We start from the raw sequence: 19205 nt of genomic DNA, 5'->3' as shown, positions 1-19205 counted from the left end.
GATGAATTTAAAGTTTTATACCTAAACCATTTTTTATTATAACTTGCATTATCATCGTAAAACTCTCCTTTTAGACCTCAAACATTTTTTAGATAAATACTTAGAGTTTTTATATCTTTCAATCTTATAAACTTTACATCTCATATAATTTTGTCTTCTGAATTTGGTAACAAGTGGTAAACTATATCTAGTCTTCAAGAATAATACAATATTATTTGTGTAAACAGGAAGTACAGAGCAAACAACTTTCAAAACTATAGAAATGGCAGAAATAGCTAGCTGCCTGAACAAACACTTAAGGTTCTTCTGCAACTTTGTGGCATCCATCTTTAGCCTACAGGCCTAGAACATCTGACAGATTTTTTTATGAGACAGGAATTTTGAAGGACTGTCATGCCTTGTTTCAGCAAAGTTTGGCACTTTCTTCTGTGTTCTTCTGTTCCAATTTGGACAATTGAGGCAAGGTCAGTTTCTTTGCCCAGTGGCTAGCTTTTGCTACAAGGAAAGCAAATTTCATATGGAGGTTCTTCATCTTCATCATCTTCTCTGAAGTAGATTAATAGTGCCAGGGGCAGACATGTCTCATAGATATAAAAAGTCTTAAGTTATTAAAATACCTTAAATTCCATATTATATAGATCTCTGAAGTGTTTGAAGATCACTTGTGTCTCTAAAATATGTCACTTTCAGACTTTGAAAATATCCTAATATGACTACAAATTTGATTGTTATAGGTGAGTAACTACTAACCTGCATTTCTTTATTATCTTAAATAGTTAAATATCATTTATAGTTAAATTTATTTTGTTCAGACTGTCAGCTCCCCAATAATAATATGGAAACTAATTTTAATAATGAAAGCCCGGCTAGTTCAGTAGGTAGAACATCTACTTTTAATCTCTGGGTCATGGGTTCATGAACACAGTGGTGTCATTTGTAGTCAGACATTTCCATCAGAACTGTTGTCTCCCCACTAATGACATGGAGACTTACATTAATTATGAAACTTTGTTCTTAGGTTGGACTTGTTTGTAACTAACTCTTATAACTTAATTTACCCCATATTTTAAAAATCTATGTTCTCCTGTGCATTCATTACCTCATCTCCATACTTCCTACCCTGCTTGTTCTCTTGTTCTGCTTCTATTGGTGTCTCCACCTTATTTTCTCAGTACCCTCTCTAACCTGAAAATCCTGCCTAGCTACTGGCCATTCAGCTTTTTATTAAGCCAATCAGAGTGACCCATCTTCATTGTATACAAAAAGATTATTTCACAAGAAAATGTATGCAAGAAAAGTTTAACTCACAACCATAAATAAATTAAAATCTTTACACAGAAAGAAATCACATTATGATCACAAGTTATAGGTTTTCTTAGAAGCCCACAAATAGCCATTTTTCTTTATATTAATTTTTTATCCATAACATTTTTACCCCAAAGAAATGATTCTTTTATAATTGATTATCAAAGTATAAACAAACAAAGTATTCTACTCAGCAAGTTCTATTACTGGTAGGCTGTTTTTTTGCAGTTACAAAGAAAGGATTAATCATTTTATTATTTATCTCAGAAGGCAATCTAACAAAAAATCTTAAAAGAATCACAGACCAAGGAACAAGCTGGGGACATCTCCTTGGACACCAGGGAATGCCTCTAGAGTCCAGTCTCTTGCCAACCTTAAAATGGCTCCCTTAATTAAGATCTTTATTTCCCTGCTCCCATATCCACTCTTCCTCCATCCCAACCGTCCCATTCCTCCAAGCTCTCCCCATCCTCCTCTTCTCACTTCTCTCTCCCCTCTCCCCTTACCCCCACCCCACTCCCACCCTCAAGCTCTCAATTTTTGCCTAGCAATCTTGCCTACTTCCAATATCCAGGAGAATAACTACATGTTTTTCTTTGGATTCATCTTCCTATTTAGCTTCTCTAGGATCACAAATTATAGACTCAATGTCCTTTATTAATGTCTAGAATCCACTAATGAGTGAGTACACACCATATTCATCTTTTAGGGTCTGGGTTACCTCACTCAGGATAGTGTTTTCTATTTCTATCCATTTGCATGCAAAATTCAAAATGTCATTGTTTTTTACCACTGAGTAGTACTCTAATGCATATATATTCCACACTTTCTTTATCCATTTTTCCATTGAGGGGTATCTAGGTTGTTTCCAGGTTCTGACTATTACAAATAATGCTGCTATGAACATAGTTGAACAAATGCTTTTGTAGTATGATAGGGCATCTCTTGGGTATAATTCCAGGAGTGGTATTGCTGGATCCTAGGAGAGAGCGCCTGAACTGGCCCTATTCTATAGCCACACTGATCAATACCTTGCATATCACCATAGAACCCTCATCTGGTGATGGATGGAGATAGAGACAGAGACCCAAATTGGAGCACTGGACTGAGCTCTCAAGGTCCTTATGAGGAGTAGAAGGAGGGAGAACATGAGTAAGGAAGTCAGGACTGCGAGGGGTGTGCACACCCACTGTGATGGTGGGGCTGATCTAATGGGGACTTGCCAAGGTAAGCTGGACTGGGACTGAAGGAGCATATGATCAAACCAGACTCTCAGAAGGTGGCTGACAAGGAGGACTGACTGAGAAGTGTAGAGAGCTGCATGGAGCCACACCTAAAAGATGGCGCCGGCTTCTGCCTTCCGTGATCCCGAAAGCGAGTGCTCTCAGTGGTAAACAACACCTTATTTGGCTAAGGCCAGGATCATGCGATGATCATAAGTTGCTTCCGCCTTCCGTGATCCTGATAGCGAGTGCTTTCAGTAGTAAACAACACCTTATTTGGCTAAGGCCAGGATCGCTAGATGATTGTAAGCCTCTTGCGTATAAATGGACCTATGGACAGTGCCCACGTGGCAATCCAGGGTTGGCTGCCCAGGGCTACTTAAGGGCTGGGAGGAGCTTGCCCGGAGAGAGAAACTATTGTAACAAGGTCCTGAGTAAACTGCTGGCAAGAAGAGCTCCGGTGTTGCATCTTCCTTGCTGATCGAGGCAGTCGCGACAAGTGGTGGCCCATAAGGGGATTCTCCTCTCCTCTCCCTGGAGCCCAGAACTTGCAGCAGTCGGGGGTGCACCGGTAAGTCCTCAAGGTAAGATTGGGGATCCAGGACCAAAGCGGGTTATTTGCTTTCGCCTGTAAACAAAGGGAGAGCGGGGAAGTAGAGCCGCGACTGGAGCGGACAAATCGAAAGTGAAAGTAGATAGATGCTGAGGTCGCCCTGCAGTGCTGGCTACCCCCTCCCGCCTGCCATCCCAGCTCCCATCCAGGTACGAATTCCTATATTTCTCCCTTCCCCCTGGGGCCATAAAATTTCCCCAGCTCAGCTGCAGCTGCCTTGCGAGCTGGGCCTGGGCTGTAGGCGCAGCCTGGCTGGAGGCAGTTCCTGGGTCTTAAAGGCCTCCCTGAGGACAGGTGGACCAGGTGCCAGCTCAGCCACATTCCTGACCAGCAGGGGCCCTGACTTCTAGCAGAGGGCCATCGGTGGGGTGAGTTTGCTTCGGGCCATGGCAGGGTCCCGGCAAGGAGGAGCTTGGGCGTTCCCCGACCCCATAGACGCCCAGGTCGCCCTACAGTGCTGGCTACCCCCTCCTGCCTGCCATCCCAGCTCCCATCCAGGTACAAATTCCTATATTTCTCCCTTCCCCCTCGGGCCATAAAATTTTTCCAACTCAGCTGCCTTGCAAGCTGAGCCTGCATTGTAAGTGCATCCCGGAAAGAGGGAGTGCCTGTGCTTCAATAGCCTGCCTGAGGAAAGGTGGGCATTCTGTCAGTGAAGTCCCTGCCCAAGAAGGGAACCTGACCCGGTAACAGAAGTTCCAATAGAGAACATTTGAAGTAAGAGATGGGCAGACGCCAAGGCAAGACCTCATCCAACAATCTGAAAAACAACATGAAAATACCAGATCCCAAGGACACTACAACAGAAGGACTTGAACACCTTAACCCAGAAGAAGTGGAAAAAAGTGTCATTATGAAAGCAATAGAGTCCCTTAAACAGGATATGAATAACTCCCTTAAAGAATTGGATGAGAAATATAACAAAAAGTTTGAAGAAATGAGTATAGAAATAGATGAGAAATATAACAAAAAGTTTGAAGAACTAAGTAAATCTGTGAATGAGACCCTGAGAAACCAAGGGAAAACAATCAAACAAGTAAAGGAAACAGTTCAAGAATTGAAAACTGAAATGGAGGCAATGAAGAAAACACAAACCGAGAACCGGCTGGATATGGAAAACCTATGTAAACGAACGGAGACTACAGAATCAAGCATAACCAATAGAATACAAGAGATAGAAGAACGAATCTCAGAATCTGAAGATACCATAGAAAAAATAAATGCTCTGGTCAAAGAAAACGGCAAATCCAACAAATTCTCTTCACAAAACATTCAGGAAATCTGGGACACAATAAAAAAACCAAATCTAAGAATAATAGGGATTGAAGAAAGAGAAGAACTGCAGATCAAAGGCCCAGAAAATATATTCAACAAAATTATAGAAGAAAACTTTCCAAACCTAAAGAACGACATTCCTATGAAGGTTCAAGAAGCATACAGAACACCGAATAGACTGGATCAGAAAAAAACATCCCCTCGCCATATAATAATCAAAACACAAAACATACAGATTAAAGAAAAAATTTTAAGAGCTGCAAAGGAAAAAGGTCAAGTAACTTATAAAGGTAAACCTATCAGGCTTACACCGGACTTCTCTATGGAAACCATGAAAGCCAGAAGATCCTGGATAGAGGTACTGCAGAAACTAAGAGACCAAGGATGCAAACCCAGACTACTATACCCAGCCAAGCTATCGTTCACTATCAACAGAGAAAACAAAATATTCCAGGATAAAAACAAATTTAAACAATACGTAGCTACTAATCCAGCCTTACAGAGAATATTAGAAGGAAAATCACTACCAAAGGAATCCAATATTCCCAACACTGCCTACAATAACTCAAACATCTAGCGACCATTCACAAGCACAAATCAAAGAAGGAAAACACATACACTCTACTACCTAAAAAAAAAAATGACCGGAGTCAACAACCACTGGTCATTAATATCACTTAATATCAATGGACTCAATTCACCTATAAAGAGGCACAGACTTAGAGATTGGATACGAAAACAGGATCCAACATTCTGCTGTTTACAAGAAACACACCTCAACCACAAAGACAGACACCTACTCAGAGTAAAGGGTTGGGAAAAGGTTTTCCAAGCAAATGGACCTAAGAAACAAGCGGGTGTGGCCATTCTAATATCTAACAAAATCGACTTCAAACTAAAATCAATCAGAAGAAATGGAGATGGACATTTCATACTCATAACTGGAACAAGTCATCAGGAGGAAGTCTCAATCCTGAATATCTATGCTCCTAATATAAAGGCACCCACATATGTAAAAGAAACTCTTCTAGAACTCAAGGCAGTCATCAAACCACACACACTAATAGTAGGAGACTTCAACACTCCTCTCTCACCAATGGACAGATCAATCAGACAGAAACCAAACAGAGAATTAAGAGATTTATTGGAGGTATTGAATCAAATGGACTTAACAGACATCTATAGAACACTCCACCCGAATAAGAAAGAATATACCTTTTTCTCTGCAGCTCATGGAACCTTCTCGAAAATTGACCACATACTTGGTAACAAAGCAAACTTCCACAGAACAAAAAAATATTAGTAACCACCTGTGTCTTGTCAGATCACCATGGACTAAAATTAGAATTCAACAACAATGCTTCCCCCAGGAAGCCAACAAACTCATGGAAGTTGAACAGTCAACTACTAAATCACCCCTGGGTCAAGGAAGAAATAAAGAAAGAAATTAAACTCTTCCTTGAATTTAATGAAAACAAAGACACAACATACTCAAACCTATGGGACACTATGAAAGCAGTGCTAAGAGGAAAGTTCATAGCACTAAGTGCCCAATTAAAGAAAACGGAGAGAGCACACATTGGAGACTTAACAGCACACTTGAAAGCTCTAGAGAAAAAGAAGCTGACTCACCCAGGAGGTCTAGAAGACTGGAAATAATCAAACTGAGGGCTGAAATCAACAAAATAGAAATACAGAAAACAATCCAAAGAATCAATGAATCAAAAAGCTGGTTCTTGGAGAAAATCAACAAGATTGACAAACCCCTATCCAAATTAATCAAACGGCAGAGAGAGAACATGCAAATTAATAGATCAGAAATGAAAAGGGGGACATAACCACAGACACAGAGGAAATTCAGAGAATCATTAGATCTTACTATGAAAGTTTATATGCCACAAAGTTGGAAAATGTAAAAGAAATGGACATTTTTTTAGATAAGTACCATATACCAAAGTTTAACCAAGAACAGGTGAACAATCTAAATAGACCTGTTAGTCGTGAAGAATTAGAAGCTGTTATCAAAATCTCCCTACCAAAAAAAAGCCCAGGACCAGATGGTTTCAATGCAGAATTCTACCAGAACTTCCAGGAAGAGCTAATACCTATACTCCTTAACGTATACCACAATATAGAAACAGAAGAGTCATTGCCTAACTCCTTTTATGAAGCTACAGTTACATTAATACCAAAACCACACAAAGACACAACTAAGAAAGAGAATTACAAGCCAATCTCACTCATTAACATCGACGCGAAAATTCTCAATAAAATACTGGCAAACCGAATCCAAGAACACATTAAAAAAATTATCCATTATGATCAAGTCGGCTTCATTCCAGAGATGCAGGGCTGGTTCAACATATGCAAATCTATCAATGTAATCCATCATATAAATAAACTAAAAGAAAAAAACCATATGATCATCTCACTAGATGCTGAAAAAGCTTTTGACAAAATTCAACACCCATTTATGATAAAGGTGTGAGAGAGACTGGGGATACAAGGATCATACCTAAATATAATAAAAGCAATATACAGCAAGCCGACAGCTAACATCAAACTGAATGGAGAGAAACTCAAAGCCTTTCCACTAAAATCAGGAACGCGACAAGGCTGTCCACTCTCTCCATACCTCTTCAATATAGTGCTTGAAGTTCTAGCAATAGCAATAAGACAACATAAGGAGATCAAGGGGATTCGTATTGGAAAGGATGAAGTTAAACTTTCGTTATTTGCTGATGATATGATAGTATACATAAGTGACCCCAAAAACTCTACCAAAGAACTCCTACAGCTGATAAACACCTTTAGTAATGTGGCAGGATACAAGATCAACTCCAAAAAATCAGTGGCCCTCCTATACACAAAGGATAAAGAAGTAGAGAGGGAAATCAGAGACACATCACCTTTCATGATAGCCACAAATAGCATAAAATATCTTGGGGTTACTCTAACCAAGGAAGTGAAAGACCTATTTGACAAGAACTTTAAGTCTTTGAAGAAAGAAATTGAGGAGGATACCAGAAAATGGAAAGACCTCCCCTGCTCTTGGATTGGGAGAATCAACATAGTAAAAATGGCAATTCTACCAAAAGCAATCTATAGATTCAATGCAATCCCCATCAAAATCCCATCAAACTTCTTCATAGACCTTGAGAGAACAATAATCAAGTTTATATGGCAAAACAAAAAACCCAGGATAGCCAAAACAATCTTATACAATAAAAGAACTTCTGGAGGCATTACCATCCCTGACTTCAAACTCTATTACAGAGCTACAGTATTGAAAACAGCTTGGTACTGGCATAAGAACAGAGAAGTCGACCTATGGAATCGAATAGAAGACCCAGATATTAACCCACAAACCTATGAACACCTGATTTTCGACAAGGGAGCTAAAGGTATACAATGGAAGAAGGAAAGCATCTTTAACAAATGGTGCTGGCATAACTGGATCTCAACCTGTAAAAGAATGAAAGTAGATCCATATCTATCACCATGCACAAAAATCAAGTCCAAATGGATTAAAGACATCAACATTAATCTGTCCACTTTGAACCTGATAGAAGAGAAAGTGGGAAGTAGTCTACAAGATATAGGCACAGGAGGCCTCTTCCTAAGTAGGACCCCAGCAGCACAGACAATAAGAGAAACAATGAATAAATGGGACCTCCTGAAACTGAGAAGCTTCTGTAAAGCAAAGGACACTGTCATTAAGACAAAAAGGCTGCCTTCTGACTGGGAGAAGATCTTCACAAACCCCTCATCAGACAAAGGTCTGATTTCAAAAATATACAAAGAACTCAAGAAACTAGACACTAAAACGCTAATTAACCCAATTAAAAAATGGGGTACTGAACTGAACAGAGAATTCACAACAGATGAACTTCGAATGGCTAGAAGACACTTAAGGTCATGCTCAACCTCCTTAGCGATCAGGGAAATGCAAATCAAAACCACTTTGAGATACCATCCTACACCTGTCAGAATAGCTAAAGTCAAAAACACCAACGATAGCCTATGCTGGAGAGGATGTGGGGTGAGGGGAACACTCATCCATTGTTGGTGGGAATGCAAACTTGTGCAGCCCCTGTGGAAATCAGTGTGGCGGTTTCTCAGGAAACTGGGAGTCAACCTCCCTCAGGACCCAGCAATTCCACTCTTGGGAATATACCCTAGAGATTCCCTAACATACTACAAAAGCATTTGTTCTACTATGTTCATAGCAGCACTATTTGTAATAGCCAGAACCTGGAAACAACCTAGGTGCCCCTCAATAGAAGAATGGTTAAAAAAGGTGTGGAACATATACACATTAGAGTTTTACTCAGCGGTAAAAAACAATGACATCTTGAATTTTGCATGCAAATGGATGGAAATAGAAAACGCTTTACTGAGTGAGGTAAGCCAGACCCAAAAAGAGGAACACGGTATGTATTCACTCATAAGTGGATTCTAACCATAATTAAAGGTCTTTGAGCCTATTATTCGTGATCCTAGAGAAGCGAAATAAGAAGATGAACCTGAGGAAGATTATTAAGCTATCCGCCAGGAGGTAGGAAATAGACAAGAGTCCCAGGTAACCTCGGGTGCATGGGGGGGAGGGCTGTTGGAAGGGGAGAGGGTTAGAGAGAAGGCAGTAGGGGATGAATGGGTAAAGCTAGGTGGTCTGGGATGGGGGAGGGAGGAAGGATGAATATGGGATCAGGGAAGAATATATTTCAACTAAGGGAGTCATTTTAGGGTTTACAGGAGACTTGATTATATATGGGATCCCAGGTCCAAGGAGAGATCTCCAGATTGTTCTCTGGACAGAGGAGAGGGTTCCTGAACCGGCCTTGACACATAACCATACTGATGAATATTTTGCTTATCACTATAGATCCTTCATCTGGCGAAGGAGGGCGATACAGACGGAGACCCACATTGGAGCACCGGACTGAGCCCCCCAAGGTCCAAATGAGGAGCAGAACTAAAGAGAACGTGAGCACGGAAGGCAAGATCAGAGGAACCTTCTTCCGATGATGGATGGCGATACAGATGGAGACCCACATTGGAGCACTGGACTGAGCCCCCCAAGGTCCAAATGAGGAGCAGAAGGAGGAAGAACATGAAAAAGGAAATCAGGACTGTGAGGAATGCTCTCACCCACTGATACAAGGGGACGGATCTAATGAGAGTTTACCAAGGTCAGTTGGACTGGGACTGAACGAGGACGTGATCTAACCAGATTCTCGGAATTTGACCGGATTCTCTGAATGTGGCTGGCCCGAAGTCTTTCTGAAAAGCCATTGACTATGACACTGGGACTTGTTTCCTCTGCATATACTGGATTTTGGGGATCCAGTCTGTTTGTATACTCACCTTCCTGGACCTGGAGGGAGTGGGGAGGAACTTGAACTTCCCACAGGGCAGGAAACCCTGACTGCCCTAAGGGATGAAGAGGGAGGAGGAGAGGGAGTGGGGGGAGTGGGAGGGTGTTGGGAAGAGGGGCGGAAATGGAAACTTTTATAATTTAATAGAATTACTTTCAAAAAAAAAAAGAAAGTGAAAGTAAAGCCTACTACAGCTGACGGGCTACAAGTTTGTAGAGTACATTTGGTTCGCTAGACTGGCAGTAAAATTGCTGGATACTGTTGATGGATTACTACTTGCTTTTAGCAGCTTGGGTATTCTTGAATACAGTGTTCTGGTTCATCATTTTTACTTATTGCTGTAGGGAGTGTATAGAGAATCCTCAGTGAATAGACATGGGGAATTCTCCTTCTCACCCAATTTTTCTGGCTTTGAACGAGCTGCTTCGTTCAAGAAATCTAAAACTTAAGAAAGTACCTTAGAGAGGTTCCTGGAGGAATGTGATACCACTGCACCTTGGTTTGTTGTCTCCGGGAAGCTTATGACTCTGTCATGGGAAAATCTAGGTAGAGACCTTGAGTTTGCTGCAGAACATGGAATGCTCAAGGCTGGAGTAAGACTTGTCTGGAAATTAGTGAAAAGCTGCCTCGAGGATTGAAAGTGCAGTGAAGCAGTAGAAAATGGCCAAGCAGCCTTAGAGATATTACAGGAGGAACACTCAGAGAGGGCAGCTTCAGAAACGGCAGCCTCTAAAAAGGTAAAGTCTGATGTGGCATCTGATACAGATTCAGGTAGAGGGAAGAAGAAAAGGACCCAGGAAAAGCAAAAGGGTCGATTATATCCTAGCCTGTCAGAATTGAAGGAATCAGACTCTTCTATCTCCGCGAGCTCAGAGACAGGGCCAGACCCAGAGACACCAGACACAGAGACAGAAATGGATGAAGAAGATAGAGAAACCCTAAGGAAAACATTAAAAAGAATGAAAGTCTCCAAGAAAAAGGGAAACGGAGAGAAAAAATAAGACATCTAAAGGCATGCGCAGGACTGTAACCCCTTCAGCTCCGTCCCCGTATCCGGAGGTTATAGGAGCAGAGGGAGGGATTTCTTTCAATCCTAAGGTATGGAGAGAAGTCAGGTCAGAAATGATGACAGCCTCAGCATTTCCTGTATTTCAGGATCCGCAAGGCAATCGATTCCATGAGCCTTTGGATTTTAAGGTCATCAAGACATTGCAAGAATCTGTCTGGTCTTATGGCACTACAGCCGTCTTTGCGGTGGCCCAAGTGGAAGCTCTACATAGATACGCCATGACTCCAGCTGATTGGATGAACCTAGCACGAGCATGTTTGTCCCCTGGCCAGTATCTACATTGGAAAGCTCTTTTAATTGAATTGGCCAATGCTCAGGCTGCAATAAATCTAGCAGCTGGAGGGACACAAGCAGTCTGGGACACAGACATGTTGCTTGGACAAGGCAGGTTTGCCAGCCAGCAAAATGGATATCCTCCTCAAGTGTATGATCAGATTAATAACATTGCCACAAGAGCATGGAAGACCTTACCTAATAAAGGGGAGGTAATTGGTAATTTGACTAAGATCCTTCAAGGACCTATGGAGCCTTTTTCTGATTATGTGGCTAGGATGGTAGAAGTGGCAGGAAAGATCTTTGGTGACCTGGACACCACTATGCCGTTTGTCAAGCTGCTAGTGTATGAACAATGTACCCAGGAGTGCAGAGCGGCTATCACCCCAAAGAAAAATAGAGGATTAGAAGTCTGGATGAGAGCGTGTAGAGAATTAGGACGTCCATTAACCAATGCCGGACTGGCAGCTGCAGTACTTAGATTGAGCAAAAATGGGGGCAATGCAGGAACTTGCTTTCGATGTGGTAAGCCAGGCCACATTAAGCGCAACTGCACTCAAGGAGGAAATGCTCAGCAGGGGAATACCCAGAGACCAGGAATTAGCCAGAATTAAAATCCAGGGATATGCCCCAAATGCAAGAAAGGAAAACATTGGGCCAATGAGTACAGATCCATCAAGGATATCAACGAACGACCCCTCGAACCTAATGCTAGGTCAAAAAACGGACAGCGGGGCCCTCAGCCTCAGGGCCCTCAAATATATGGGGCAATGGAGGAGCAGGTATAAGAAGGGAAACTGGAGCAATGGCCGGCATTCAGACACCCACAGAACCGCGGAGAGCCACTGCGGGTTCAGCAGGATTGAACCTCCATGCCACCACCATGCTCATATCAACCCCTGTAATGGGAATTCAAATGATAGACTCTGACTTTCAATGCCCCCTCCAACCAGGCACAGTAGGGTTATTGATTGGCAGGTCATCTACTACTTTGAGAGGTCTACGGGTTTATCCCAGAATAATTGATCCAGACTATACAGGCATTGTTAAAATCATGGTGGAGTCACCCAAGGGTATTAGTGCCATATCTCCAGGTGATCGAATTGCACAGTTTGTTATCCTGCCCAGCTTTCATGATAGATTTCCAGCACGGAACAGAGAGAGAGGTAGTCAAGGATTTGGCTCCTCAGGAACAGATCTTACCTTCCTGTCTTTGAGTTTAGATCAGAGGCCTACCTTAAAATTGACTATTAATGGCACCAAGATTACAGGGCTCCTGGACACTGGAGCAGGCAAAAGTATTATAGCTAGCAAGGATTGGCCGTGCGGGTGGCCCGTCCAGGCCTCTATGCATACTTTACAAGGACTGGGGTATGCAAAAGCCCCTGATGTTAGTGCAAGCTTGTTAACTTGGCAAGATGAAGGACACTCCGGACAAATACAGCCATATGTCTTAGAGCTCCCAGTATCATTATGGGGAAGAGATATTATGAAATCTATGGGGTTTAAGTTAAGTAATGAATATTCTGATAAGACTCAAGCTATTATGAAAAGCATGGGCTGCCATCCTGAGTTTGGCCTGGGATAATTCTTGCAGGGACAGAAGGATCCTATAGAGGCAAAACCAAGAAAACCCAGACAAGAGTTGGGTTTTTCTTAGGGGCCGCTAAGGAAGGAATTCCCATTTCCTGGAAAATGGAAGAGCCAATGTGGGTTCCTCAGTGGCCACTATCTTCTGAAAAACTACAACCAGCCCATCATTTAGTGCAAGAACAGCTAGAGGAAGGGCATATAGAAACCTCCCTCTCCCCTTGGAATACTCCTATTTTTGTTATAAAAAAGAAGTCTGGAAAATGGAGATTATTACATGATCTTCATGCTATAAATGCACAGATGAAAATTATGGGGCCTGTTCAACGTGGCCTCCCCTTGCTATCTGCATTACCAGAGAGTTGGCCCATTATAGTAGTAGACATAAAAGATGGTTTCTTTTCCATCCCTTTAAATAGCAAGGACAGTGAAAGATTTGCCTTTACCTTACCATCAGTCAACCATGAGGAACCTGATAAAAGTTATCAATGGATTATCCTACCTCAGGGTATGGCCAATAGTCCTAGTATGTGTCAATTATTTGTAGCTGCTGCTTTGGAGCCCTAATGGGCTCATTTTCCAACTGTGAAATGTCTCCATTATATGGATGATATTCTCCTGGCAGCAAAGAAAGAGCAAACTTTGCATGAGGCATACAGTGTTTTGGTAGGAGTATTACAAAGGAAGGGTCTATGTATAGCTCCAGAAAAGGTTCAACAAGATGAGCTAGTAAATTATTTAGGCTCTAAAATAACATATAATCAAATTATACCACAAAAGGTAGAATTAAGAAAAGATCATTTGCATACATTAAATGATTTTTAAAAATTATTGGGAGATATAAATTGGATTAGGGGCAGTTTGGGCATGGCAAATTATGAGTTAAAACCATTGTATGATGTTTTAGTTGGTGATGTAGCTCTAGATTCTCCCAGACAATTAACCAGTGAAGCCCTCAAGCACTCTCTCTTGTAGAGGAAAAATTATCTAAAGCCTTTTTAAAACGGGTGCAGGCTGAAAAGGATATTGCTTTATGCATTTTACCCACTAATCTACAACCCACAGGTATTCTGTGGCAGCAAGGACCATTACTTTGGATTCATCCCAGGATTTCCCCCGCAAAATCCATAGAATATTATCCTATTGCTGTCACTTTGCTCGCTCAGCAAGGCATTCAAATTTGCCTGCAACGTTTTGGAGTTGCACCATGTGTAATAGTCACCCCATATGATACTAATCAAGTTAATATTTTATGTGCCACTATTGATGATTGGGCTATTTTACGGTGCTCCTATTCTGCGTGCATCAATTGTCATTTTCCTAAGCATCCACTGTTAACCTTTTCTAAAGAACATCCGGTAGTCTTTCCAAAAATCACTGCCTTACGGCACATTCCAGGAGCCAGTGTTATATTTACAGATGGATCTAAGACTGGCTGTGGTACTTACATGGTGGACTCCGCAGAACCTGTTAAATATCAGTTTTCTCCTGGAGCTCCTCAGCAAGTGGAGCTAGCAATTGTGGTTGAGGTGTTTAAATCCTGTCTATTTACATTTAATTTAATTTCGGATTCTTGTTATGTTGTTAACGCCTTAAAATACCTTGAGTGCGCTGAACCTATTAAATCCTCCAGCCTAGTACATAGGCTATTTACACAATTACAGCTATTACTCTGGCAACGTAAGAATCCTTTCTTTGTACAGCACATTCGTGCACATATAGGTTTGCCAGGCCCTCTGGCTGCTGGCAATGACAAGGTTGATCAGTGTACCAGACAAGAATGGATGTTTCTTGCCTCTGCCCTGCAGAGGGCTCATGATTTTCACAAAGAGTTTCATGTTAACGCCAAAACCCTAATGTTAATGGCAAAAACAAAAATTTGCCATTTCCCATGCTGATGCACGCAAGGTGGTTGTGGATTGTCCACAATGTGTCATACATCATCACCTTCAAACTTTGGGGGTCAATCTGCGTGGATTTCTCCCCCTTAGACTTTGGCAGATGGATGTTACCCATCTCTCTGAGTTTGGCAAGGTAAAATACGTACATGTCTCCGTGGATACATGCTCTGGCATTATCCATGCCACACCCATGACAGGTGAAAAGGTAACCCAAGTGATTGCTCATTGTCTAGAAGCATGGGCCGCCTGGGGAAAACCCCAGCAACTGAAAACAGACAATGGTCCCACTTATACAGGACAAAAGTTCACCTCCTTCTGCCAACGCATGGGTGTTCAACTCATACACGGACTGCCTTATAATCCACAAGGCCAAGGTATTGTAGAGCGTGCTCATCGCTCCTTAAAGGAATTGCTTCAAAAACAAAAAGGGGGAATAGGTCATCAACAGACCCCCAAGAATAGACTTTCCTTAGCCTTGTTTACACTTAATTTTTAAAATTTGAATAATACCAATCAGTCTGCAGCGGACAGGCATTCTTGCCCATCCAGTCCTTTAAAAGGATTGATAAAATGGAAGGACGCTCTGACAGGGGTCTGGCATGGCCCTGATCCCATGCTGGCATGGGTATGAGGCTCTGTTTGTGTTTTTCCACAGGATCATTTGGACCCTATTTGGGTACCAGAGCGCTTGGTGAGAAAAGTACAAGTGCAGAGGAATGACAAGCAAGATGAAGCCTCAGACTGTGATCCTACTGATGGTGACGGTCCTGATGTCCCCGTTGTTGATCCAGGCCAATGAATAAATCTTGTGGGCCATAGCAAAAGCATGACCAATTCCTATACCTATCCATCTACGTCAAAAGTTTTACCTGTCTTTTTTCCCACTAGTTGTGAATTAGGCTTACCCTGCATAAATTTAGACCCTAGCATGGCTATGTATAATGCAACTGATGTTCCTCCTCAAGGAGCCTTATGTTTTTCTCTTGAAAATAATTCTAACCCATGTATATGGTTGAAAAATAGCTCAGTAGGTAATTGGCTTGACCCGTTGACCGATAATCATGTGCCTTTCACCATGCTCACGGGAGCACTGAAAACAATAAATACGGGTGTGTCCTCAGGCACAGGCAGTGGTAAAAACAGTAGTAATGCCACAATTATTACTACCTTATTGATGTTGATGGAAGGGCTTCGGCCTTCAAGTTCACGCTTTGGATTAGGGAATTCCACCGCTCGATAAGTATTACCTTATTGTGCTCCTAATTTAGGGTACCCCTCTCATTGGACACCATGTCAAAGCCCAGATCATAAGTCAAAGCAGATTGCACCAAGTTTTGAATTTACCCCTCCTTTAGGAAGATATTCCTTTAATCTTGCTAATTGGACTAATCAGAAAACTAATAAGAAAAATACTTGGCTCTGGTTTCAATGGATTCTTTCTAATGAAAGAGGGCCCTTTTCATCCCTAGAGCCTTTTGCTGCCCTTTGTAATTTGACTGTCCGGCTACTTAACATCTCTGCCAGCCGAGATACGAAAGGAGTTCTTTCAAATGTTGCTATAAATAAAATGATGAACAACCTTACCATTTCTGCCAGTCCAGTGTGCTTAAAGGCACCCTTCTTCTTTTTGCTGACTAATATTACCAATGCCACAGAGGATGTGATCTATTGTAATTCCTCTAAGGCAGGTTGCCTCGCAAGTCAATGCTGGAATGGTACTTATAACACAGCTGTGATGATGAGAGTTCCCACATATGTTCCCATCCCAGTCAGAGTTGATACTGATACCTTCCCAATCACTCATTTGCTCAGAACAAAACGAGACTTTGGGATAACAGCAGCCCTAGTCTTCGCAATTGCTGTATCTGTTGCAGCTGCCATGACAGCTGTTGTTGCCATTGCTGCAACAACTCAGATTGCAGAGACAGTTAATGAAATCATGGAAAGGACAGCCTCCACAATGACCACTTTGAAATCTATCGATGGTCATTTAAAAGCTGGCATTTTGACAGTAAACCAAAGAGTAGATCTCTTGCATGAGCAAGTGGATGATTTAGTAACCTTAACTAGTGTAGGATGTATTCATTCCCTCTCCTCTTTATGCATTACTTCCAGATTGGCTGAGAATTTTACAAAGAATGGTAACCTGAGCCGGCAGCTGAGCACGTACCTCCAGGGAACTGGAGCAAGGAGTTTGAGAACCTGACGGACACCTTGATCAACCAGATTATTTCCCTGATTATTTCCACACGGCTGGAATTACCTACTGCTAATGCTTTTCTTAATATGCTGAAATGAACTTTTAGTTATTTTAAGGAGTGGGTGGGAATAGGAGCCCTGATAGGCCTAATGGTGCTTGCCTCCCTAGTATGTCTGTGGTGCATTTGTCGCATGAGAGCCTCACAACGTCGCAATGCAGCAATGATCATTCAAGCCTTCACGGCTATTGAAGCAGGACAGTTTCTCCAAGTTTGGTTAACTACTTTAAAAGATATATAAGCACAGGATGCGAGGTTTGCACACTGCACTTGAGGGTAATTACATCTACCTCAAGAAGAGCAAGTCTGATTGCACATGGGTCGGTGCCTAACTCCCACCTCTGTAAAAATGGCTCCAAGTGGTTCTAGTGTTTTCTGGGTAGAGGACACCTGGATAAACAATAGTACATGCTTCATTTTTAACAGAGATCAGACCTCTACTTTTGCCTGTTGCTTTTAAAACAAAAAAAGGGGGAACTGTAGAGAGCTGAGTGGAGCCACACCTAAAAGATGGCACCGGCTTCCACCTTCCGCGATCCTGAAAGCAAGTGCTCTCAGTGGTAAACAACACCTTATTTGGCTAAGGCCAGGATCACTCGATGATCGTAAGCTGCTTGCGTATAAGTGGACCTATGGACAGTGCCCACGTGGCAATCCAGGATTGGCTGCCCAGGGCTACTTAAGGGCTGGGAGGAGCTTGCCCGGAGAGAGAAATTATTGTAACAAAGTCCTGAGTAAACTGCTTGCAAGAGGAGCTCCAGTGTTGCGTCTTCCTTGCTGGTCAAGGCAGTTGTGACAGAGAAGTCAAGGACAATGGCACTGGGTTTTGATTCTACTACATGTACTGGCTTTGTGAGAACCTAGTCTGTTTGGATGCTCACCTTCCTAGAACTGGATGGAGTGGGGAGGACCTTGGACTTCCCACAGAGCAGGGAACGCTGACTGCTCTTAGGACTGGAGAGGAAGGGGTAGAGGGAATGGGGGGAGGGGTAGGTAAATGGGAGGAGGGGAGAAGGTGAAAATTTTTAATAATAATAATAATAATAAATAAAAGTTAAAAAAGAATCACAGACCTAAACCTTTATTTACAAAAAATCAATTGTTACTACTTTAAGTCCTTACAGTTGCATACCCGCTCATCAACAATTTCTTATTAAATCATACCAGAAAGCTGAGGACAAAAATGGGTACAGGAAGTTAATTATTGTTTTTACTCACTAACCCATTTTTAGCAAGAAAGGCATGCCAGCTCATAATAACCGGATTGTCTTTGTTCTTGTTCTTTGACTTCAATGAACTCCTCACTCAACTATTGAAAGCATGGCTCTTTAAACTTTAAATTGTTCCCTAAGATTTTATACATGAAAGCCATCAACAAAAACATCTTAACCTAACTTTACTAGCAATCAACATCTCTAAATTAAATTTGAGGGGGTGATTGAATCATTAATCTGCTCCAGCAACAATGCTTTGAAAAAGCCAATCACTCTTATTGTAAATATCAATGACAGTGACCAGTGAGGGGCCAAAAACCCCCTTAGAGTTTTCATACAACTCATAGATTATGAAGGGCATGATGACTGTGAGAAAAATAAGCAGTAGTGTGCTCAATAATGCATGAGGCTCTCAGGAAATGTAGTCCTTGGTACTCTACCTCTCCAAAAACACCAAACTGGTTTACATTGACTGATGGGCCACTCTCTGTGACTTCCAAAGTTGATTGCTACTTCTTTCATATGGTCCCCAACAGTTCATCACTGAAGAAAGTGGCTAATAGAATCTGCTGTCATAACATTGGAAAAATACAAGCAACTCAAATTCTGGATAATTTGTTACAATATCTTCTTAAATTTCTTTTTTATTTTATTTAAAAATCTATCTCTTTTCATTTTACATACCAATCCCAATTCCTACTTCCTCCCTTCCTCCCATGCCTTCTTCCTCCCCTGCCATCCACTCCTCAGAGAGGGTAAGGCACACTTCTTTGAGGAAGGACCAAGGCCCTCCATACTATATTGAGGATGAGCAAGGTATCCCACCAAAGAGAATGGGTTCCAAAAAACCCATATAAACAGTAAGAATAAATCCTGGTCCCGCTGCCAGTGGCTCCACTGTCTACCCCAGTCACGCAATAATCACTCACATTCCCAGGGCCTAGTTTGATCGTCTGCTGGTTCCTTTCCCATCTGGCCAGAGTTGGTGAAATCCCATTAACTCAGGTAAGCTGTTTCAGTGAGTATCCTCATCATAGTCTTGATGCCTTTCCAATTATTCTCACTCATCTCACTCTAAGACTGGACTTTGGGAAGTCAGCCCAGTG

General features: G+C 41.9%; 1 long non-coding RNA gene across 2 annotated transcripts; it reads left to right on the top strand.

Annotated features, from left to right (window-relative positions):
* The first annotated feature begins 2865 nt into the window (after positions 1-2865).
* LOC148119781 (uncharacterized) lies at positions 2866-17639 on the top strand. Of its 2 annotated transcripts, XR_015734847.1 has the most exons (3): positions 2905-3112; positions 15283-15385; positions 16743-17639. It is a non-coding gene; the product is annotated as an uncharacterized LOC148119781 (long non-coding RNA). The 2 variants fall into 2 exon arrangements; XR_015734846.1 differs by having other exon boundaries at positions 2866-3112; positions 15283-17639.
* Positions 17640-19205: the final 1566 nt, after the last annotated feature.

The sequence above is a fragment of the Myodes glareolus genome, chromosome 14 (assembly GCF_982192425.1).
Source record: "Myodes glareolus chromosome 14, mMyoGla1.1, whole genome shotgun sequence".
Taxonomy (NCBI): domain Eukaryota; kingdom Metazoa; phylum Chordata; class Mammalia; order Rodentia; family Cricetidae; genus Myodes; species Myodes glareolus.
This window is presented reverse-complemented; position numbering and strand designations above follow the sequence as displayed.